This window comes from Sorex fumeus, unplaced genomic scaffold (genome assembly GCF_029834395.1).
Source record: "Sorex fumeus unplaced genomic scaffold, SorFum_2.1 ptg000010l, whole genome shotgun sequence".
Classification (NCBI taxonomy): Eukaryota; Metazoa; Chordata; class Mammalia; order Eulipotyphla; family Soricidae; genus Sorex; species Sorex fumeus.
In genome coordinates, this window is record NW_026606067.1 from 20,768,775 (window position 1) to 20,793,911 (window position 25,137).

General features: G+C 43.5%; 2 non-coding genes across 2 annotated transcripts; one reads left to right on the top strand and one right to left on the bottom strand.

Annotated features, from left to right (window-relative positions):
* Positions 1–7,363: 7,363 nt before the first annotated feature.
* Positions 7,364–7,469, bottom strand: LOC130020236 (U6 spliceosomal RNA). The gene has a single exon (XR_008791991.1). It is a non-coding gene; the product is annotated as a U6 spliceosomal RNA (small nuclear RNA).
* Positions 7,470–7,817: 348 nt separating this feature from the next.
* LOC130020235 (U6 spliceosomal RNA) lies at positions 7,818–7,924 on the top strand. Its single transcript, XR_008791990.1, has one exon. It is a non-coding gene; the product is annotated as a U6 spliceosomal RNA (small nuclear RNA).
* Positions 7,925–25,137: the final 17,213 nt, after the last annotated feature.

Consider the following 25,137-nt stretch of genomic DNA (forward strand, 5'->3'; position numbering starts at 1 on the left):
CTGAATTTCATGAAGACAATGTTTATGATAAATGGACTCATTCCTATGTTCCATTCAGTCTCAATAGAACGAACATCTCCAAATGCAACAGTTATGTGTACCTAGGTCAAGAAGTCAACATGACAAATGACCTGGCACCTCAGTTGCGCAGGAGGAAGAGAACGGCTTGGAACGCCTTCAAGAGCATTGAAGAAATAGCTAAGAGAACGAAGAACCTCTGGCTCTGGACTCATCTCTTCGATTCCACTGTTCTTCCTTCATTAACATACGTCTCAGAAACCTGGGCCCTACGAAAACAGGATTAGAACGCTGTTCGGGTCTCCCAAAAAGGTCTCAAAAGACCTATGCTCGGAGTATCACGCTTCACTCAAATGAGAGAAAGAATTCTTAGTTCTGACCTCCATTGATGGTTAAGAATCAGGGATGCTGTCTCGTTTGCCAAGGCGTTGAAAATCAGATGGGCTGGACACATAATGAGATTTGGAGACAACCGCTGGACTAGAGCCATTACCAACTGGATTCCACGGAAGTCAAAAGATCGCGTGGCTGCCCACCTACGAGATGGTCAGACTTCTTCGTCAAGACCCTGAATGAGGAGGTATGGTGCCACCAGCAGGTCAATCTGTAACTATGAGGCGAGTACATCAGCATTCTGATGGCACCTTCAGACTTCCAGATACCCCAAAATTGCTGTTGTGCCTTTGGCCAGACCCCAAAAACTTGGGGCAAAGTTTACCAAGAAAGTAAACGGCCAGAAGTTAGGTATGTGGAAGACACACCCACAAACCACCTCAGGCTCAGCTATATAATTGGAGGCATGACCTCCCTGGTTCCTGATCAAACTGCTTAATGGCCATGATCCCAGAGACTCAGAAACAAATCTTGGAACCCAATGGCTTTTGGCCAAAATGCGTCTGGACCCCGCAGTAGGTTACTGTCACTGGGCCACTCCAGGGAGGAAAGGGTGCTGTTCCTCCACTGGCTCCCCCTTGGTGGCTCAGTGGCCGCCATTTGTCAGAGGCCATTGGACAGTCAGGTTTGGGCCCGCAGTGACAAGACATGCAGGGCCTCACGGGATGGGGGTGGAGCCAGCCCTTTCCTTCCCATCCCAGTGAGACCCCGAGTCGCCGCCCATGTGGCCTCTCTGGCTCCTGATTAAGCTGCTTAATGGCCATTATCCCAGAGACTTAGAAACAAATCTTGAAACCCAGCGGCTTTTGGAAGAAATGCGTCCAGTCCCTGCAGTAGGTTACAGGCTCTGGGCCAACCCAGGGAGGATTAGGTTTTGTCCCTTGGCCTGTTCCCCTGGTGGCCCAGTGGCCGCCGTCCTCCAGAGGCCACTGGACAGTCTAGGATCACAGTGATGAGAAACGCAGGGCATCACGGGATGGGGGTGGAGCCGGCCTTTTCCCCCCACCCCAATGAAACCCTGAGTTGCCGCCCACTAATGGCCTCTCTGGCTCCTGATCAAGCTGCTTAATGGCCAAGATCCCAGAGGCTCAGAAACAAATCTCAAAACCCACTGGCTTTTGGCAGAAATCCCTCCAGATTTAAGTGTTAAAATTTCAGAATTTCAAAATTGTGTGGCCACTACTGCAGCCACACTACATAATATGTTATTCTTAACCAGCAATAGAAAAGAAACTGTTTATTGTTGCCTTTTCAGCAGATCTGAGTGTTGGGGTAAAATCCCAAATAATAATGGTGGGTCTGGTTCAAAATATTGAATGTGATCAAAGTAGAGAGAGAGAATAATATGGAAATCATCTGCCCCACAGGTAGGGGGAGGGTTTGGGATGGGGGCATACTGGGGGTTTTGGTGGTGGACAATGGGCACTGGTGAAGGTACTGGTGTTTCATTTTATGACTGAGACTTAAACCCAAAAGCTTTGTAACTGCTCTCATGGTGATTCAATAAATAAAATTATAAAAAACAAAAAAAAATAAGGTGGAGTTCATGCCGAATTCAATCAGTTAATAAGTGGCTGAATAAATAGAAGTACTCCTATATAAATAAAAAGACCCTGAATGATCGGTTTGAGGCTCTTCATGTTCCTGGAGTGAGCAGACGCCATTAGGCTACACTAGCACACAACTGGGACGAATAGAGACCTTACTGGTGCCCGCTAGAGCAAATCGATAAGTAACGGGATGTCAAGTGATCAAGTGATCAAGTGAGACACAGTCTTACCCTATGCAATTAGGTCTGGACTCTGTGTGTGTGTGTGTGTGTGTGTGTGTGTGTGTGTGTGTGTATTGGGTGTTGAATCTTGATTATGACTTCTCTAATCTGCTATGACTGTCCTCCCGCTGTTCATAGATTTGCTCGAGCAGGCCCAGTAATGTCTCATTTTGAGACTTGTTGTTACTGTGTTTGGCATATTGAATACATCACGGGTAACTTGCCAGGCTTTGCCGTGCAGGCGAGAAACTCTTGGTAGCTTGCTGGGCTCTCTGAGAGGGGTGGAGGAATCGAACCCGGCTGGGCCAGGCTGGCTGTGCGCAAAGCAAATGCCCTACCACTGTGTTATCACTCCAGCCCATCTGCTATGACTATATTCTTTATTTTTAAAAAGTTTCTTTAGGGGCTGGAGCAATAGCACAGCGGGTAGAGCATTTGCCTTGCACGTGGCCGACCCAGGTGTGATTCCCAGCATCCCATATTGTCCCCCGAGCACCACCAGGAGTAATTCCTGAGTGCATGAGCCAGGAGTAACCCCTGTGCATCGCTGGGTATGACCCAAAATACAAAAAAAAAAGTTTCTTTTGGATTTTGGGCTGTATCCAGCAGTGGTTATTCCTGACTCTGTGCTCAAAGACCACTTCTGATAGGGTCCAAAAATCTGTATGAAAAGTCAGGGATCAGCAGGTTGACCATGTGCAAGGAAAGAGTCTTTCTGCTCGCTGTACTATGGCTCTGGCCCATATTACTATATTCTTTAGCATTCTTGTCACTTCCTCACAAAACCTCATGACTCAAATACAGTCAAGTTGATAACTTTCCTTTAGGGGAGGAGACTTCTGGAATTTAGATATCTATGAGCACATGATCCTCTGGATCTCTTTGGAAATTAACCCTCAGGACAGAAGGAATTCCTAGCAAGAGTCTCCCATGGGCATTACCTTAAGGCATTTGAAAACCTTTAATGAACTAGAACTCCATTTTTTTCACAGACCTGGGGAATTTTCTCTTAGGAAAAGTGGAACATCCTCTGAAGTTTAGCATTCTAGATTCCTTCTGCCCATTTGGATGTTCCTGAATCTTGTCCTCTTCATTCACAAGACATGAGTTACTGAATCCTTTGGAACATCCAGAAAAAACACAGCTTCCTCTTTATCTTTGTTCTCCACTTAACTCCTGCCTGTGATATAATTAAGACCCAGACAGTGGCCCCATTATTCCTAACCAGACCAAGGCAATGTTTGATTGCCTCTTTAGAAACATCCCTGTAAACAAGAAAGGGACAGATTACATCATCCGGTTGGTGTTAAACAATGAAGCAGGTGAATGCTGGCAAGACTAATAGGCTTTATTTCATTTGAACAAATTACTCTTGGACTCCTAGTCTCTGAGCCTGCATTAGTGAGCCGGGTGCTATCATGCATCAAGGAGACATATTCCACCTTGCATAAAACCTTTCCATTAAAAGCTCACCTTGCTATGGGAGTTAACAGTCTTATAGGCAGTATTCATCAGCAGTGACAAGACTGGCCCAGCATTTCTGAATTATCCAGCAAACAAAAGAGAAAAGTGGACTGCCTGGGGCCTTCCAGACTTTCACATTCCATTTCTGCTAGTGGAAAATGCGTCCTGAATTGTTGGTGAACATCTGCCATTTCTTCCCCTTTGGAATCACTGTCACCTTTTGTTTTATTGTTCTGAGTTTGACTGTGTAATTGAAGACATTGATCGTTTGCTAGTGATCAGGTCCTAGAGCCCTCCCTTCTTATTTTTCATCCAATCTTAATAAATCCTTGCTATGTATCAGTTTCAGTTTTAGGTCTTTGGGATTCTTAACCAGACCCTTGTTCTTAAACTAATACTTTGGGGGAATAAGAAAGCCAAACAAACAAAAGGGATTTTTTGTGTGTTTACACAAAAGGGTACTGTAGGTAGTGATGAGTGCCTGACCACTTCCTCACAAAACCTCATGACTCAAATACAGTCAAGTTGATAACCTTCCTTTAGGGGAGGGGACTCCCAGAATTTGGATGTCTATGAGCACATGATCCTCTGGATCTCTTTGGAAATTAACCCTCAGGAGGAATTCCTAGAAGAATCTCCCATGGAGACTGAAAAATAATGAGGTAGGGTGATATTGGCACAGGCTGATGGCAGAAGTGAAGGTTTTTAGGGCAAGGTCAAAAAAATGAAAGGGAATGACTTTTCAGCTGGGGTATCAGTGTAATTGTGAAACCATGACAATGTCAGGGAAAATTTAGGAGAAAGCAACATGCTCTTCTGAGAAACAAAAACAACCACGATGAAAGCACACTGAGCAGGAGGGGGGCTCACAGACTGGGACAGAGAGGTCGGAGGAACCAAATCACACACATCCATTTAGGCCAGGGGAAGGTCATTCAGCTTCATCTCAAGAAAAATTGGGGCTCATTACACTTACATTGTATTTTTACCTTTTATTTTATTTGGTTTGGTTTGGGGGCAATTTCCAACAGTGCTCAGGCTTATTCCTGGATCTATATTCAGAGTTCACTCCTAGAGATGTTCAGTGATCATGTGTATGGAGGATCAAACTTGGGTAGGTCACGTGCAAAGCAAATACCTTAATCCTTGATCTCCCCTACTCTTATTTTTTCTTTTTATATTTATTTATTGAATCACTGTGGGAAAAGTTACTAAGCTTTCAGGTTTAAGTCTCAGTCATACAATGATCAAACACCTTTCCCTTCGCCAGTACTCATTCTTCACCACCAAGAACCCCAGTATACCCCCCCTCCCACCCCTCCAAATGCCTGTGAGGCAGGTGATTTCTACTTAACTGTTGTCTACATTGATTACATTCATTATGTCGACAAAAGATGCACCATTATTGTTTAGAATTTCCCCCCAAACAATCAGAATTGCTGAAAAGGCATTGTGAAATATTTTGTTTTCTATAGCTCGTTATGAGAATCATATAATGTCACACGGCCACGATTTTGGATTTCTGCAAAGAGCCAGATAATTATGAGATTGGTTTCTGTGTGTCTGGTGTTATGGCTGTGCCAGAGAGCCGCTCATGGGGGGCAACTCGTGACCTCAGTAGGGTGTGAAGGACATGCTGGTACCGCCCCCCCCCCCCTTCCCATGAGACTGCAGTTGCCCCGTCACTGCCGGCTCATACCTGGCTTTCCTATAAGCTCTGAGGCGGCAGCCACCTTGCTGCCAGGGGGGAAAAAAGTGGAAGGGAGCAACACCCTTTCCCTCCTGGGGAGGCATGGCGCCGTAGTTTAACGCATGATCCATTCACTTTTCTTCTGTAAGCTGCTGGATTCTGGACTGAGTCCTTTTGCCTCTGGAGCCATGGCCGTGCCAGAGAGCCGCTTGTGGGGGGGCAACTCGTGACCTCAGTAGGGCGTGAAGGACGAGCCAGTACTGTCTTCCTTCCCATGAGACTGCAGTTGCCCCTTCACCACCGGCTCATACCTGGCTTTCCAATAAACTCTGAGGTGGCATTCCAATAAGCTCTGAGGTGGCATTCCAATAAGCTCTGAGGTGGCAGCTACCTTGCTGCCCGGGGGGGGGGGGGGTGCGGGGGGGAAGCCGAAGAGAGCAACAGCCTTTCCCTCCCGGGGAGGCATAGTGCCGTAGTTTAACACATGGTCCATTCACTTTTCTGCCGCAAGCTGTCGGGCTCTGGATTAAGTCCTTTTGCCTCTGGAGCCAAGGCCGTGCCAGAGAGCCGCTTGTGGCGGGGGGCAACTCGTGACCTCGGTAGGGCGTGAAGGACGAGCCGGTACCGCCCCCCTTTCCATGAGACAGCAATTGCCCCGTCACCACTGGCTCATACCTGGCTTTCCAATAAGCTCTGAGCCGGCGGCCACTTTGTATGCAGTCCAGATGCATTTCTGCCAAAAGTCACTGGGTTTCAAGATTTGTTTCTGAGTCTCTGGTATTGTGGCTATTAATCAGCTTGATCAGGAGCCAGAGAGGCCATTTGTAGGCGGCAACTTGGGGTCTTGTTGGGATGGGGAAAAAGAGTCGGCTCCACCCCCATGTGGTGAGGCCCCGTATGTCTCATCACTGCAGGCCCAAACCTGACTTTCCAGTGGTCTCTGGAGGATGGCGGATACTGGGCCGCCAGGGGGAACAGGCCAAGGCATGAAACCTATTCCCATCTGGAGTGGCTCAGCCCTAGTAACCTACTGCAGGAACAGGACGCATTTCTGCCACAAGCCTTTGGGTTCCGAGATTCGTTTCTGAGTCTCTGGGATCAATGGTCGTTAAGCAGTTTGATCAGGAACCAGAGAGGCCATGCCTCCAATTATATAGCTGAGCCGGAGGTGGTTTGTGGGTGTGTCTCCCACATACCTAACTTTTGGCCGTTTACTTTCTTGGTAAACTTTGCCCCAAGTTTTTGGGGTCTGGCCAAAAGCACAGCAGCAATTTTGGGGTATCTGAAAGTCTGACGTTGCCATCAGAATGTTGATGCACTCACCTCACAGGTACAGATTGACCTGCTGGTGGCGCCATACCCCTGATCTCCCCTACTCTTAACCTTATATTTATGACATCAAAATAAGCAGTTGTCAGTAGTTTGTATATAAAAGGTGAGGAAAAAAGAATAAAATATCATACCTAGACTTTTGACCTCACAATTAGATGGTGGGATGTGGGGTTGATTTTTTCCAAAGGGGATTTCTGGGGAAGAACAGTCTTGTGGGAGAAATCAGTTGTTTTTATTGACCTTGATATGTAGGTGAAAATATTGAGTAGATGGTTGGATCTCAATAAAGAGGTTAGGGCTCGAGATAGGAGATATTTGGGCACTCAACACTGGGAAGCATTATCATGTTCACTCTGATAGATGATGGTGCTTTCACAGATGAGAGCTAAGGCTGAGGTCCAAGGAGACTCAGACAAGTAGAGACCACAATCCTCAACCCAGCACCCATTATCTCTTCCCTGAAGTCCCTAGCACTTACTGCTTCTCCTGGCAAGGATTGGGGAAGAAAGGATTGGCAGGTTCCTATCCTGAGTTGGGTCGGCACTCATTGTCCATCCACCATTCTTCTTGCTTGGTCATGAGAGACTCCTGTTGCTAAGTAACCCCATTTGGCAACATGCTGCTCTGTGAAATCTGTACCATCATGACTAGATGCTTCAGTACCAAGGCCACTAAAGTGCTGGGCATCTGTCTCTATATCCATGATACATTATAGTCATTTGCGTGTCATCCTTGCGCAGGGGCCATGCTAATCTTCTCTGTATCGTTCAATTTTAGTATATGTGCTGCTGAAGCGAGCACAACGGTAGGGCATTTGCCTTGTGCGCAGTCAGCCTGGCCGAGCTGGGTTCGATTCCTCTGCCCTTCTTGGAGAGCCTGGCAAGCTACCAAGAGTATTCAATATGCCAAACACAGTAACAAGAAGTCTCACAATGGAGACGTTACTGGGCCCGCTCGAGCAAAACGATGAACAACGAGAGGGCAGGGCAGGGCATTATAGTATCCTATTGATGTCTGGCACACTAAGCCTGCCACTTCCATTAATAAATGGGTGTAATTTTTAAAGAATACACAAATTTAAGATGGTAGTTCTTTCTCAACTGACATAGAATTCCTATTTATATGTTCTTCAAAGTAAAAGAAATGTTAGTGCTTGTTTCGGCAGCACATATACTAAAATTGGAATGATACAGATAAGACTGGCATGGCACATGCGCAAGGATGACATGCAAATTCGTGAAGCATTCCATATTTTTAAAAACTCTTGAAAACTGTACTTTCAAGTTAAAAAAAGAAATGTTAATAATAAAATGAATAAGTTTTCACTGGAATAATTTGATAAAAGATGCATACAAAGAAAACAATTTTTGTCTGTATTTAAATATTTGCTCGAGCGGGCCCAGTAACGTCTCCATTGGAGACTTTGTTGTTACTGTGTCTGGCATATCAAATACTCTCAGTAGCTTGCCGGGCTCTCTGAGAGGGGCGGAGGAATCGAACTCGGTTCGGCCATGTTGGCCGCTTGTAAGGCGAACGCCCTACCCGCTGTGCTATCGCTCCAGCCCAATTGGCTCAAGCTGTGTTTCCTACTGCCCAAGATCATGCCAGGAGGTTTTCTGTTATTATATTTTCTGCTTTTCACAACTGTACTGCAAGCACAGAAGTATCCTTTCCTCTCAGTATCTGAAAGGGGTGTAAAGCCCAGAGGATGGATGCTGTTACCCTACAGATTTTTTCTGTCTTCATTTTTTCTTCATTTTTTACTGAATTTATTGGTATTGGCTACACTTGCTGGGATCAAAATATGGGCTCAGCATGAAGCACAATGTGCCATTCAGACTTCAGGCAGCTTTGTCTAAAACACAGGGCTTCTAGCTTCCGAATCTCTGACTCATAGATGGATAATAACAACAAACTTAAAGTTTAGAAAACAGAGAGCTTTTTCCAGCCTTCCATTCATGATCAGGATGTTTGCTGCCTAATGGTTTGAAAAAATGTTTCTATCTTCAGAAAGGGAAAAAAAAAAGCTGGAGCCTCCCACCACCACCAAAAAAACAAAAACAAAAACAAAACAGGACATGAAGAGTATCCCAATTTGAGAAGAGATTTAGAAAATGAATCACCAAAAAATACAAGAGGTTTATCTTTTAAGCAAGGGAACTACTTTTTCTCTTGCCTCTCATGGCTGTATGAAGTCATGGCGACTTAAAAAGAAATCATGCAAAGTTGTAAACTTTGTGTATTTAAACTACAGATTTTCAATGCCTGCTGATCCTTGAGACTTCTTAGTTGAGACCACTATGCCCCAGGCCACATGATGGGGATCTGTCCAGTATTTCTGCTACTAACTCCCAGTGATGCTGTCCCTGGGTAGTGAGGTCAACCTTTCAGGCTCTACTGAAACATTAACCTCTCAAGTTTCTTGGACTTTCCCTCCACAAGAGTGGTTGTGATATTGCTAGAGTGAACTTTCTTTTTAAAATCACCTCACTTTGGGGTTGAAGAGATAGCACAGCGGGTAGAGGGTTTGCCTTGCATGCGGCCGACCCGGGTTCGACTCCCAGCATCCCATATGGTCCCCTGAGCACCGCCAGGGGTGACTCCTGAGTGCAGAGCCAGGAGTAACCCCTGTACATTGCCGGGTGTAACCCAAAAAGCAAAAAAAAAAAATTAAATAAGTAAAATCGCCTTACTTTATCAGCACTTTGGTGGTGGTAAAGTGAGTTGATTGTGCACCCAAACCATGTCTGTCAATCAACAAACAGTGCAGGGCTTGGGAGAAGAAAGATGGGACCAAAAGGGACAGAAGGACAGTGGTGAAGGGATATGGACACTTCGATGGTAGAGGTGTGCATCAGTATTATAAACTTAAACTAGAATAACCATATTGCCTGAATCATATCACTGTATCACTGTCATCCCATTGTTCATCGATTTACTTAAGCGGGCTCCAGTAATGTCTCCATTTGTCCTAGCCCTGAGGTTTTAGCAGCCTCTCCTTACTCATCTTTCCCAATGCTGCCACATTGAAGGCTGTTTCAGGGAATGAGACCCGTTATTGCTAATGTTTTTGGCATGTCAATATATCAATGCCATGGGTAGCTTGCCAGTCTCCCCGAGATTATATATATATATATGTGTGTGTGTGTGTGTGTGTGTGTGTGTGTGTGTGCGCACTGTTCTCCCATTGTTCATCAATTTGCTCAAGCGGGCCCAGTAATGTCTCCATTGTGAAACTTGTTGTTACTGTGTTTGGCATATCGAATACGTCACAGGTAGCTTACCAGGCTTTGCCGTGCGGGCGAGATACTCTCGGTAGTTTGCCAGTCTCTCTGAGAGGGGCAGAGGAATTGAACCTGGGTCAGCCACATGCAAGTTACCCTACCTGTTGTACTATTGGTATTGTACTTTAATATATATTACATATATATGTAAATAATAAAAAATATATATATTTCCCTCTATGATTTGTTGCCTACTGTCTAAATCCCAACAAATATGGTGTGGTAATTATGGGAAAAGGGTATGGAGTGTCTCATGATGTATTGTGCAGCTGCTCTTGCGGCCGTGCGGTCCAGGAATATGTTTACTTATGCATGAGGGTGTGCCTGAGCATGTGGAAAGCAGCCTGGAGCGTGGCGGCGGTTGGGTAGTGGAGGTCAGCTGCCGAGGCTGGGTCCCTTGGGGCGGGAAGGGCTCTTACCCGCCCCCCTCTGGGGCACCCAGAGTGAAAACAGCCTGGCGCAGAGTCCGGTTGGTGGCATGGTTATGGGGGCATCATTTTATGCACCCTTCCGGAAGAAGCAACTGTGAGTTCTGGAGGGTAGCTGATAAGGAGATTAAATTATAATTATATAATTGTTAAAATTGTTAATTATATAATTATAATTAATTTTTAAATAGATATAGTTGTAGCACTGCACTATCCTCCCGTTGTTCATCAATTTGCTTGAGCGGGCCCAGTAACGTCTCCATTGTGAGACTTCTTGTTACTGTGTTTGGCATATCGAATACATCACAGGTAGCTTGCTAGGCTTTGTTGTGCGGGCGAGATACTCTCAGTAGCTTGCTGGGCTCTCTGAGAGGGGCGGAGGAATCGAACCCGGCTTGACTGGGCTGGCTGTGTGCAAGGCAAACGCCCTACCACTGTGCTATTGCTCCAGCCTGGATATAGTTGTATTTCTAATAAATACTACTTATCACAATAAATGGAACATGACCATTATTATAGCAAAATCTTTTAAGTCGCAGTACATTTCCCGCTTGATTTTCTAATTTTCTTTTAGGCTTTGTTTATGGTGACATTTCAAATGGGCGCATTCTTGTGAAAGAAAAAGGAAATTTGGGTTTCTTACAAATGTAGATAATACTGGGCTTTGACTTCATCAGATTCATTGCAGTGCAGACTTGTCACTGCACAAGAGAGAAGAACAATGGATGGAAAATGCTGGCATATACATGAAAAGCCAGCTTCATCTCCAAATTAAAAACGTCACAGGTAGCTTGCTGTGAGGCTTAGTTCAGTAATTTGAATCTGAATGTAAGTCCTATTCAGATATTTGGCACAAGGTTGAAATGGACATGACTTTTTTTTATTGCTACATATCTGTACTCATAAATCTTTAGAGTATGGGGTGGAGAGAGTCTCCTAAAAAGTGCTCAGGAACCCCAGTCTCTTCCTGCTCATGATTCTTGGCCAACTGGACTTCCAGGTCAATGCAAGAGTGCAAGGATGTAAGGCTTTCAGAGGTCCCGCAGTGCCAAGTGATGTCGGTGGGCCCCACGGGTGACTTATGTGACGTGGGGAGGAGAAAGACGGTCACTTTCTCCCCACCCGCCTCTGCCACCCGGAACCCTGGGTAGGCTAGGACCGGTAAAGTCTGCAGTGAGCACCTGCTCGGCACGGGCCTAAGCCCCGCCAGCCCCACAAGGTGGCCGTCAAGCCACACCTGAAGTCCGCTTGATCTTCTCGGCACGGGAGTTAATCCCCGCCACCCGATTGCTCGGGGAGCCACGGACTCAAGCTGGGGCGAGAATTTGCTCTTCGCAGGAAAGGAGAGACCAGTCCCAAGCCTTACCCGAGGTTTCTGGGGTTCTTGTCTCGCTCGCAGAAAAGAATTTCAGGAGTAGACGAGCAGTGAAGTAACAGGTTTTATTTGGAGGCTTTTGGAGAGGGAGAGAAAGGGATAAGCAGATAAGCGGGGGAATGGAGAGTAAGAGAGAGAGAGAAACGCGTCCAGAGGGAACGTGGGCTTCTCCGAGGGTGGAGAGAGCGCCAAGTGGGCTCTCGAGCTGGTTTTTATAGATCCTTCTGACTCAGAATGTTCTGAAATCTCCTTGGGGCTGAGTTGCTGGAGTCAACCGGATTGAAAGGGGGTTCGAGAATCATCTGACTTGGAATGTCCTGGAATCTCCTTGGGGCTGGGTCGCTGGAGTCAACCGGATTGAAAAGGGGTTCGAGAATCATCTGACTTGGAATGTCCTGGAATCTCCTTGGAGCTGGGTCGCTGGAGTTAACCGGATTGAAAGGGGGGTTCTCGGAAAGGAGGAATTTCATGGAGAGGAGGCCCATATCTTCAGGGTCTGGGGATGGTCTTATCAAGTCCTTATTCTCTGTCTCCACAGGGTGGGTTGGTCCTAGAATTCTTCTTCTATGAGACTTTGTTTCATTGCAGAGAGCCTTTCCCTATCTACCTGCCTACATCACAAGGACTATTTGGTCACCCCAGTAGTGTTTGGTGGCCCCATAGTTATGCCCAGTGATGCTTTGGGGACCAAGTGGTACCAGGGATGTAAGTAGGTTAACCCCATGTAAGGTATGTGCTTTAAGCTCTGTACTATCTCTCTGTTTAAATTATTCCTGGAATATTGTTGCTTTTAAGAAAACTTAATGCCATTTCTGAAGGAAAGAGCTCTCCTGTCATTGTCAATATCATTTCCTGAACTGGCCCACAAATATGGTCACTACTGTAAAACTAGGTCTTCAGGATGCAGTGAATCAGAAGCAGGTGGAAAATGGTGACCCATACAATAAGGGCCTCTCCTTTGAGGGATGGTAGGATACTCACTGAAACCCGAATCTCACCCTTAGAAACTCATCACTGGGGCTGGAGTGATAGGGTTCAATTCATCATCTCATATGGTTCTCCGAGCATCTACAGGAATGATTCCTCAATGCAGAACCAGGAATATCCCCTGAGCATTGCTGGGTGTGACACAAAAAAGCCAAAGAAAGAAGAAGAAGAAGAAGAAGAAGAAGAAGAAGAAGAAGAAGAAGAAGAAGAAGAAGAAGAAGAAGAAGAAGAAGAAGAAGAAGAAGAAGAGGGAGGGGGAGGGGGGAGGGGGAGGGAGAAGGGGGAGGGAGAAGGGGAAGGGGAAGGGGAGGAGGAGGAGGAGGAGGAAGGAGGAGGAAGGAGGAGGAAGTAGGAGGAGGAGGAGGAGGAGGAGAAGAAGAAGAAGAAGAAGAAGAAGAAGAAGAAGAAGAAGAAGAAGAAGAAGAAGAAGAAGAAGAAGAAGAAGAAGAGGAGGAGGAGGAGGAGGAGGAGGAGGAGGAGGAGGAGGAGGAGGAGGAGGAGGAGGAGGAGGAGAAGGAGGAGGAAGAGAAGGAGGAGGAGGAGGAGGAGGAGGAGGAGGAGGAGAAACTTATCACTGATTCTTGCAACCCTTTGAAGCCATTGGTGATCTTTCTCACCCATAGTAAACCAACAACAGTGAAATAGTCTATTTTTAATTTTTACCGGAATTCAGTAATGACCTAATTATGTTCAGCCTCACCTCATAAAGGGTCTCTCTAATTAGCAGAAGGAAGTTTCAGGGAAGCATTGACCCTTTGTTCCTTGTCTCACTGATGGAAACGGTGAAGCAGCCTGTGAGGGTGGGGATAATGAGTTGATGCCTGAAATCTTCTAACTAGGGTAATCAATATGTTCTGATTGTTGTGGATTTTTCTGCAAGATAATCAGAGACCAGGATGTTTACTTCAACAGATTCACAGATGGTGGAACACAAAACCATGGTATTTCTTCCTCTAAACTTGGAATTCCTCTGAGTTTTCCTTGAAAATGAAGATTGATAGAAAGATGGGAGCTGCTTTAACAAGTTTCTGGTGATCCTGTTCCCAAGAAAAACAACGAGACCATTTTAAAAGGCCAGTGGGGTTCAAGTTTTACTTCAAGAGGAAATGCAAACTATGTCCTTCAGATCACAGTCAATTTCACAGTCAAACTTAACAAATATGCAGTTATAAACTCCCATGATAACCAGGGACTCCATGCCAGGCTGCAGGGTGGGTGAGAAAGCTCCACACCACAAAGGATTCAGCCCCGGCAGCCAACCTCCACTGCCCAATCACTGCCACACTTCAGGCCACTCTCCGAACCGTGTGGCCACTTTTGTAAGACACTTTCTTCCCATTTATGCCTCTCGGAGAGCCCGGCAAGCTATCAAGAGTATCCCACCTACACGGGCAGAGCCTGGCAAGCTCCCCGTGGCGTATTCGATATGCCAAATACAGTAATGACAAGAGGTTTCATTCCCCTGACCCTGAAAGAGCCTCCAATCATTGGGGAAAAACTAGTAAGAAGAGGCTGCTAAAATCTCAGGGCTGGGAGGAATAGAGATGTTACTGGCGCCCGCTCGAGTAAATCAAAGATCAATGGGATGACAGTGATACAGTGATAACCACTAAGTATTAAGCAACAAAATCTGCTGAATTGGAAATTAGAACCAGTTGAGATTGGCAGGGTCATAACAGGAAGCCCTGGGGTCAGAAAGGTAACTCAATGGCTAAACAATTTTTATACAAGAGGCTGGTCTGGTTTGTCCCCTTGCCTAACCAGAGTGACCCCAAGCAAGGTAGGGAATGCCCCTGAACACCTCCAGGTATGGTCCAAAACCAAAAATCAAAGCAAAAACCCAAAACAATTAAAATAACTGGAAATCCTACATTGCACATTCTTTTCCAGACTTTGAGTCTGGACCCAATAGAACAGTGAAAATCACCATTAGAAAGATACATGGTCATATCATCAATACCACAAGCCTTCTTCCCATTGCCTCCTGAATCTATCCTCTCCTTCCCACACTGCTGCTACTGCCTTGCTCCAGATTACGTCATTGTCATTTTGGCTCCTCATGCTAGGCTGTGCTACTGGCAGTTCATCATCAAACTGCTAAGCATCCTACAAAGCACATGTCCCTATCACAAATAATGACCTGATCCTCCATGTCAGCAGTACCAAAGTTGAAAAAGTCCGTTTCCTAGTCTGCCTCTCCCTTACCTTGGACCCTTTCCCACTATGCACATGCACCGACAAGAGGTCTTTCTTATGACTCTACAAATGGGCCATCTTGTCCCTATTTTGAGCCCTCATTATGTCATTTTCAAGAAGGAAAAGCTATGTCCCTTGTAACTCCCCCCACTTGTCATGGAAATGTTACTTAAAGTTCTCATCCACAGGGGGAACTGCAAATGTCCCTGTAGGCTGTTATATGCTGATAACTTGGCTAGGGTTGTGTTAAAACCTGGGCACTGTTGAGCCTGCAGATTTAAAAATCTTTGCTTCTTGCAGCTGATCCCTGGCAACAAGCCATAATGGACGACCAGTTCTGGGCAGTTGAGATAGACATGATGTTTATCTTTCCTTCCTTCTGTTTTCTCTCTATTAACTGACAGCCTTTTAACACAAATACCATTCACCTTCTGTTGATCTAGAAATTGTGTTAGGTAAAAGGAGAAGAGTACAAAGATGAATAGAATTCACTCACATGAGGTTTTGTGTCTGTTAAACACACAATAAAATTGAATGAGGAAGAGCAGTTGAGGAGGTGACTCATTTGGTCTATATTTGTGCTCTTAATTATATAGTACGTCTATCAGATCTCCAATAAATAAAAGCATTATGTGAGGTGAAAGCTTACAAAAGTAAATATAAATCATTTTTACCCTTAACGAATTTTCAATCCAAATGAAATAACAGTGTCTTTTTATTGAACTTTGACATTTCTCCATGAGAATCCTCTCTATGCTTCACACTTACCTCCTGAATCAGGCTTTCTTATTAGTCCAATTCACGGTGAGAAACTGAACTTTGAGTAAGTTTGCAAAGTGGAATGACATTTCTTGAGTGGAAGCACCATGTTCGTACTTCATGGTTGGAGCTCTCATTTCAGCTCAGAGTGGGTGGTCAATATGTTAATTGTTGTATAAATGAATAGACTTCCTTGCCAACGGTCACTTTATCTTAGCGATGACCTGCATTGAATCAAATACCCACTTTCCCAGGTTGTAATGCTTCTAGCAGGGAGAGTGACATCATTGAAAACACTTCATTTCTGCTTTTTTTCTTAAAGTGTCTGTTGAGAGAGAGCTTAGCTTTAGCTATAAATGCATTAAATAATTCTCTAATGAGGAATTATAATAAACTCTAATAAAACCTCTGGATTGAGAAAAAAAGTGTCTGTTCTGTCCAGTGGTGAATCCAGGAGAAAATGGAAGAAAACATGAGAAATGAAAAGGGGAAAGCAAGACTTACCGGGGAAGCCAAAGAATTGCCTATGGTTTATCTTTTCCTCTCTCCTCCTTTCAGCCATGGGAGCCTCTAGAATACCAGGCTGGCTTTTTAATGAATCCCTTTGGCCACCGTGGTAATGGCAAAGAGTCTTAAATTCTGCAAAGAAGTTATTTTATCACAAAGACAACTTTCATGGCAGAAGGAGAATCCTTAAGGTTGCCTCATTTTCCTGACCATAGACATCCAGTCCAGTAAATGAGGTATCACCTGCAAATGGGAGGGATTGGTAAAGGCTGAAAGGGGCTGGATGACTTTACAAATCCTGTGATAGTATTTTGCTCTTCATTGTAGTTGACTTTTCAAAGCAAGGTCAAGAAGGTTAGCACGGTGGAAATTATACAGGAAGGTTTATTTTTCTTTGAAAACTGGAAATATATATAAAAAAAATTTAAAAAAAAGACTATAAAATCCAGATCCTGGAACCGCGCGGCCGGTCATAAAAAAAAGTTATCAGAACTTTTTTTTAATGACATCTTATTGTCTCATTCCTACTTTGGACAAACTTGCAGGCTATCGAATGTAGCCTGCCCACAGGGCAGAGTCTGGCAAACTCCCCGTGGCATACCAAATATGCCAAATACCAGTAACAATGATGGGTCTCATTCTCCTAAAGAGCCTTGAATATAATCTCAGGGCTAGGATGAAAGAGACGTTACTGGGGCCTGCTCGAGGCAATCGACGAATAACAGGATGATGAAATGAAAAATGAAAATTGAATAGATAGTAAGTGTAGTTATTTAGGAAGATGTGTGGAGACATATACACATATACAGTGTCATTAGTAACTCGTTTTGAAAAAATAGCTCTGGAGAGTAGAAGCTAGTCCTGGCATTTGTGCATGATGTCACTCCAACTGATGTAGGCAGGCAGGCAGATAGGGAAGGCCCCCTCCCCTGGCAGTGAGGGTAAATTTCCTAGGTAGTAATAGCTCTGAAGTTGCAAAGGCCATCCATGCAGAAAATAGAAAGTAAGGCCTGATAAGACCCTCACGGACCCTGAGGATATTGGATCCCTGCCCATCAAGGAAATTCCTCAAATATCCTCAAGCCTTTGATTAGCTTTGGTGATTCAACCCAGAGAAGACTTCAGAACATTCTAGACCAAGAAATCCCGAGGAGATACTCTATAAAAGCCACCTTGCTCAAAAGAAGGGCACGCATATGCTGCCTGAGCCCATTTGCTGCTTGTGCCCACCTGACCAAGCACATGTGGTGCCTGAGCACATGTGTCAGCCACATCTCCCCTCTTGAGATGTGTAATTTTGTGCTTTCATGTCTAATGTTGAGACATGTGCAGGGGCTCTCTCCGCCCTTGGAGAAGCCCAGATTCTCTCTTGAGCAGCTCTCCACTATCCCACTTTCTTCCATCCTTCCTTTAAAAGTCTCCAAATAGGCCAGCCACACATGCTAGGGGAAAAGGCAGCTCAGATAGAGAAGAGAGCACCAAATAAAGGGTGCCGGGAGGATCCTCCCAGCATGGGAGAAGCATGCTGAAAGTACACTATAGATAGATCAAACATGATTGCCACTCAGTGCCTCTTTTGCAAACCACAACACCCAAAAGGAGAGAGAGAACAGAGGGGAATGCCCTGCCATAGAGGCAGGGTAGGATGGGAGGATGGGGGGTGGGAGGGATGCTGGGATCTGTGGTGGTGGGAAATGGGCACTGGTTGAGGGATGGGTATTTGATCATTGTATAATTGAAACCCAAGCACAAAATTTGGGTTTTGTACTTCATGGTGTCTCACTAATAAAAAAAAATAGATAAATAAAAAATAAAATAAAAGCCTCCAAATAAAAACTGTGTAATTTCACTGCTCGTCTACTCCTTAAATTCCTTTGTGTGAGGCGAGACAAGAATCCAGTGACCTTGAGCCCTGGTGGTAGAGATGGATAAGGAGAAAGTGACTGTCTTTCTCCTCCCCTGCTTCACATAAGTCACCTGTGGAGCCCACTGACATCACAACCATAGACAAAATGTAAGTTTAGTGTCCTGATACATAAATTCAAACCTTTTTTTATTTCTTGTGAGTTGTGGATGTTACCAATGGTGGAGATTGTATATTTTGCCAAAAATGAACAGGTTTATGATCAAACCTTAGAAATTTAATTACTATGAACTTGATCTTCAATCCTGTGATCTCCCTCGAATGTGCATCTCATTTGCTTGTCTCTGGTTCTTTTATTTCTCTGGAGAATCTCTCCTCACACATCTATCTATCTATCTATCTATCTATCTATCTATCTATTTATCTATCATGAAACAAGTTAATTTTAATTGAATAAAACTTGCTTAGTATTTTATAATAAAAATTCTATAATAATTTTTTTACTACTAAAATGTTTGCTATAAGTAGTCTTGTGCAAAACCTCATGGCATTGCTCCTCTAGGATACTGTGCCTAGAGAGAGCTGGCAGAAACTATTAAGATTCATTTCCTCTCTGCCAAAGGACATAAGTGCCAAACCTTAAGCTGAAAGAGGGACATTTTAAATGTGAACAGGAACCACCTCTGCCCATTCCTGCCTGTCACAAAAAAATGGGGATGGTGTGAGACTTGGTAGACTCTGAGAAGTTGAAAGAGAACTAGATCCAAGGCAGACTGTCTTTAGAGAAATAAAAGAAGAACCAAGGACCCCTTTCTTCTTCTTTTTTTTTCCTTAAATTTTTATTTGTGAAACACCATGAGGTACAGTTTTAGACTTACAAATTTTTGTGCTTGGGTTTCAGTTATACAATGATCGAATACCCATCCCTCCACCAATGCCCATTCTCCACCACCACCAGTCCCAGTATCCCTCCTACCCCCCAACCCCCCATCCCACCCTACCTCTGTGGCAGGGCATTCCCTTTTGTTATCTCTCTCCTTTTGAGTGCTGTGGTTTGCAAAAGAGACATTGAGTGGCAATCTTGTTCGGTCTATAGTCTACTCTCATCGCGCATTTCCTATCCTGAGAGGAACCTCCCAACACCCTTTATTTGGTGCTCCCTTCTCTATCTGAGCTGCCTTTTCCCCTAGCGTACAGCTGTCCTCAAAGCCATGGAGTAATCCTCATGGTACTTATCTCAGCTACTCTTGGAACCCCTTTCTTCTTAAACTTGACACTGAAGGACCTAGAGGATGGCTTTATGGATAAAAACACCTGCCTGAGTGCAGCCTGGACCCCTGCTCTGTAAAAGAGTATGATCTCCACATGTGGCCAGGTGTATACAAGTAGTATACACACAAGTAGTATGACTAAAAGTGTGTGAACACAAGACCAGGAATTTGTCCTGGGGGATGACCACAACCAAGCCTCGTCATCACAACTCTAACCAGAAATAAAAGGAAGGGATATCCATTTAATTTGGAGATATAAAAAAGGAGTTCATATAGGCTCTAAACCAATACAAAGAAACTGTAGGAAAATCAAATCTAATTTGCTGGGTTCACTGACATCCTTTAGAGAACAGGACACCTGCATTTAGTACAGTAAGACCAGTAAGCCTGAGTCCCCTCAGGATAGTCTGAAAGGTCTGCAGACAGAGAGCTGTGAGGAGCAGCTGGAAGGAACTGAGATGAAGAAAGTAGGTCAAGTTCTGAGTCATTTCCTTGGGTTGACACCAGGTACCACACACTGGGAAGCTTCAAATAATAGAATTGTGTTCTTTGACCACACTGGGATGTGAAGTTCAAAACTCCAGGGATCAGCGAGGCGATTTGAGTCTATGGGCCCTGAAGCAAGCTATCACATGCCTCTCTCTTAAGCTTTTGATAATTGCCTGACATCCTCAGCATTTCCTTGGCTTTTGGACACACTATTCTGGTCTTCATTTCTTTTTCTCTGTCTCTAGTGCTCTATCTTGACAGTGCTTCATTGGATTTAGGACCGTTTATAATTCAGGGTGATCTCATTTTAACTTTACACTTGCAAAGGTCCTATCTATTTTCCAAGCATACACACAGGCATACAGAAAGTACTGGAGATTAGAATATTGGCTCTCTCCCCAACCCCGCCCCCAGCCCCCACCCCACGCCAATGGTAGGGATCAAACCTGGCTCTCAGGCAAGCAGGGCTTGTACTGAGAGACAATCTCGGTTTCAGCATATGTATTTTTTGAGGCAGCAATTCAACTCAAAGCAACCTTTATGGCCCTCTTATACCAGCCAGTCTTCCTCCTTTCTTTACCCTATTCATTTGTCTTTCTTGATGTCAACCAGGATGTACAATACTACATGATGCATGACATGAGCATCCATAGTCCACGCCTTAGCATGACCCTGGATGGGTGGGAGCTTACAGCAGGTTGGGTTAGGCTGTAAACTGCTGGCCCTTTCATTTCTTAGGAAACGTGGGCGGGTGGGGTGTGGGGGTGTGGTGATCAATGCCACACCACTCTAATCATTCCCAGCTTCCTCCGGGATATGGGTGATTGCATCTGGGCTGTGTCTGTGTGTCACTAGCCATGGTTGTGCCACTTCTGAAACATTTGCATTCCACTCTGTCCCATCTTTCACTCTTTGTTCTCTATCACACTCACATTCAGACAAAAGAAAGGACAGTACTTTCAGCTAAGCGTCCAGACTGTCAAGCTGAGTGTCCATTGCAATTCCATGTAGAAAAAGCATTCTTCTTTCAGTTATGCTTTCCAGAATAATGTGATTCTTGATTGCAGGTAAAAGGGTTTTGCTATTGATGCTTTGTAACTTTGAAAATATCACTAGTTTTGTAGAATATATTGGGGGACAATCTAATATGCATATTGGTATTACAGATTCCAAGGTTTTCATATTTTTTCAATGAAATTAAAGGATAAAAAGATTCCTACTATAATGCTGTAAACATGCTTATCAATACCAACACCACAACACCCTGTGTTCTTTCCAATTAATTTGTATACTAAAACCACAATTTGTAGTTTTCCATGTAATCTGCATTTTTAAAAATAGATAATAGAGGAATGTCAGATTTTGGAAAAAAATCTTCTCTGCTGATATGGAGCTAAAATTAATAATAGCAACTAAAATGAAGCAAATTCTGTCCTCCCCCCCACCATTTAATATCTGAATACCAAGAAGCAGATAGAACTCTTCTGATTTGTTGGCATTTTCTCATTGTTATCATAGCTAAAATATTTTCAAAGGAAGTTATTTATCAGGACTTCGATACATAAAATAAAGTTCTTAGCCTTGGAAAAGCTTTTTGTCAACTGTTTTGGCTAAAATAGAGCTCAGAAGCACAGAGACTGTGGAAACCCCAAATAAAAGCTCTAAATCCTAAGAAAACTTCCCATCATGCAAGTTTCCTTAATTGTATTATGCTATTCCACAGGACAATTGTATTCTGTTTTAGTGAAAAGACACATAAGTCTATTACAGGATTGAGATCAAATACTAACACCATTAAGTGAGAGGAATGGCTGTTTCCAAATCAGGGACTTCACTACCCTGGGCCTGAATTAGGTCACTACCCTGGAACCCCTGTGTTCACCACTGCTTGGGAAGAGGTCTTCTCTCCCTCTAGGGACTTGCCATCTGCTGGCCTTTCTCCCTCTTTCTTTATTTGCATGAGCAAGCCTTTTTATTGCAAATAGGGCCCTAAATCTTGCTTTAGAAATGGATATTGCTCTATGTGAGTGCATGGGAGAGAGAAGCTATCAATAATGTTAGTTATGAAAACCTGATCATAAGTGTTTTAAGTCCATTAGCCATTTCCCTTTATTTATGTTCCCTTGCAGACAGGATTTGAAGCCAATATTCAAAAGATGAAGTTTGGATGAAGAGCAAAACAAAACACTGTCACACTTTTTCCTGCTTGAAAATATTTCTTCTTCATATGATTTCTTTAAGCAGCTCTTAACAATAAGTAACCTCTGGGGATTGCAGAAGGAGAAACTGGGCCACAGAAAGGTATTATTTAACATCTGCCTGCGATCCTTCTATGCATCTCTCTTCCATCTATCCATCCATCTATTTTTCTGTTTATCCATTTCCAATCATTATATTTCTTTCCTTTGAACAAATACTGCAAATTGAAAAAATACGTATTATATGTCCCCATATAAGTGCACCATTGACAATTTCAATGTATTTTTTCCATTTCAGCTGTAAACAGAAGTTCAGTTTATGGTTTATGAATAATATTCTATTTGTCTTATCTGCTATTTTATCTTCCAAATAGCATGCATTAACGATGATAACAGTGAAGTCCAAAAGAAGAGAATGTTCTTCAGACCTTTCCTGGAGTCCATGGCTGCCAACTGTTGAGGTGACTGGTGTGTGTACTCACCAACTGAATGTCTATGACTGTCATGAAGCCAGGCTTGATTCTGCCAACAGCAATAGTGTCACAAACTTAGTGTGTTCCCTTGTGGTAAGATAGAATAGTGGTAATCATTTCCAGAGCTTTGCTTACAGTTTCTCTGCACCCAAGGAGTAGGAGATAAGATTGTGGAAGGAAAGAATTCCTTGAATAATCTTCCTTGCATATCCTTGGGAATATTCTAAAAATAGATAGCATGACTATATTCATATCCCATATGCTTTAATATTGTAATACAAATACAAGGGATAATGCATTTCCTCCAGTAACCTCCTGAACATTTGGGCATCTTTTTAAAGAGAAGAATCAAAAATTTGGTGTAATGTGCAATCACAGTGAATGGCATTGTAACTTACTTTTGGGCCAAGTGCCTTACTTGAACTCTGTGGACATAATGGCAGGTATTGCCTTTCACACTAATCCCCATTCATGGCAACACAGATGTAATGTTCTAAATCCTCCTTCCTGGCCACAACCCCAATGAAGGGAACCCTGGATCCTTGAGTCACCTAGCCCTTCTCTGTGGAATCATTCCCTAATTGAATGTTAGGATCAAAGTTGAAGTTTATAAGAAAGAAAAACAAGTGCAGATAAATAGTTATTATCTGACATCCTTATGAAAATTCATGACCTGCGGTTTTATCAGAGACCTTATAAGAATTCTAATTGTAAAGTGTGTGCAGCTATTAAATGGCTAGTACTCTTCAGTCTCTTGATAAGAAGTGAGTTAAATAATTGTCCTGTTTAACTTGTGCTTGTTAACCTTTAAGGTCAACTAGTTTGAACATACGTTTAATGAAATCCTGGAGCCAGAATTTATGATACTGCTGCTGAATGTTAAATTGGACAATTTACATAAGCAGGACATTAACCTTCTGAGCACTAAATAGCATTTTAGTACTTAGCCGCTGGGGACAATAAGGGACATGTTCTATATATTTGTGATTAGCTTGCCTGGAAACTCATGATGACCAATTGGCCTACCAAGTTTAGGAGCATAATTAAGTGAATGGACTCAGCCTAAGTAAATTATCATTGCTGTATACAGTATATCATTACAGTCCAAAGGAAAAAGAAAGGATATGAATAATTTAATAATACATTGCTGATTTATCAATGCTAAGTGACTTCTAGGAGGTGCTTTGTAGTTCATTGTTTTAAGTTTGATATTTGATCTACTTGTAAAGAAGCAGAAGAGTTGATTTGGTTTGGTTGGGGAGGGGTATTTCCTTGCTTTCGTGAGAATCCTAAGTCCCAACCACTGTGCTCTGATTACCAGGTAAGCTGACCACATGTCACAATCAGATGTATACCAACCCCACTACTGGGGAGCCTTCCTGAAGGGAGGGCACTCACCCCTGAATTGTTCAAAAGCCCAGTTTGCAACACAGCAGTAATTATCATTATGGTTTGGAAGGGTCAAGCACTGGAAAAGCAATTTGCACTTCACCCAGGAGCATTCCTGCTGATTGTGGATAATCAATGCAGGGAGCAGAGGAGCTGGAGTTGCATTCTGTAAACTCTGACTAACGTTAAGGTCTCTACAACTTTTTGGCTAAGTGCCTATATAAGAATATAATGAGTGAGTCTTCGGGTTACCTTGGACCCCTGCCTCTAAGATGCTGAAGTAACCTTGGTCTCTGTCTCCACCTACATCTATGACAGTCCCAAACTCCCCTTTAATTACCAAGAGAATCTGAATATTACTGCCTTATGCTTCTCTATCAATCTCCCCTAAGTCTCCTTTGTTCTTTTGTCCCGAGATACCCCTGGATGTTTTGTTGAGATTTTGTACCAGTTTTATTGCCCTTTTGTGGTTTTAGAGATGGTGGTATGGCAGGACCCTTGCAGAGTCCCTCATCTCCTGCCAAGCTTATCTTAACTTTCCTATCATATCTTCAGCTCTTTCAAAGAAACTAAATGCTCTCTCTCTATCTCTTTGAGATCCTCTCAGGCTTGCTTTCTCTCTCAGAAATTCACCCTCCTGTTACTTCAACTGTCTGTTTTATCACCCTTCTACAGGAAGCCATAAATATTTTCACCTCTAGTTTTGAAAAAAATAGAAATATGATGACAGGAGAAGTGGCTATTGGGCAAATATTTGGCAGATCTACTTAAGGTGGTAAGTCACATTGTGTGTTAAGTCTTTCCTTTCTGACTATATGGCATCTTCATTCGAATCAGATAAAGTAATTCCTAGTGCTTTTGCACTTTAGATAGTGATTTATAGCCTCTTCTCACATATGATCCTTGTGATCCAGTACAGTAAGATGTAGTTATACCCATTTCTCGTGCATGAGATGGTGATGAAAAGTTTAGAGCCTTTTACAAAGGATCCTGCCCCAACTAGTTTGTGAAGGACTGTATTTTAAATTTATGTTTTTTTCCAAGCTGAAGGCTCTGATGTTAGTATGGTATGTAGGTCCTCATTGTGTTCAGATCAACAAACAGGGATTGAGACTGTCCTTATTATTAATGTTGAAGTAACTTTAAGTGACTCATACACTTAAAGTGGCGTAGGGTAATTATACCGCCATATCGAGATGAAACGAGAAACATTTCTTGCTGCAAAGACATCCAGGAAGCTTATTTTCCT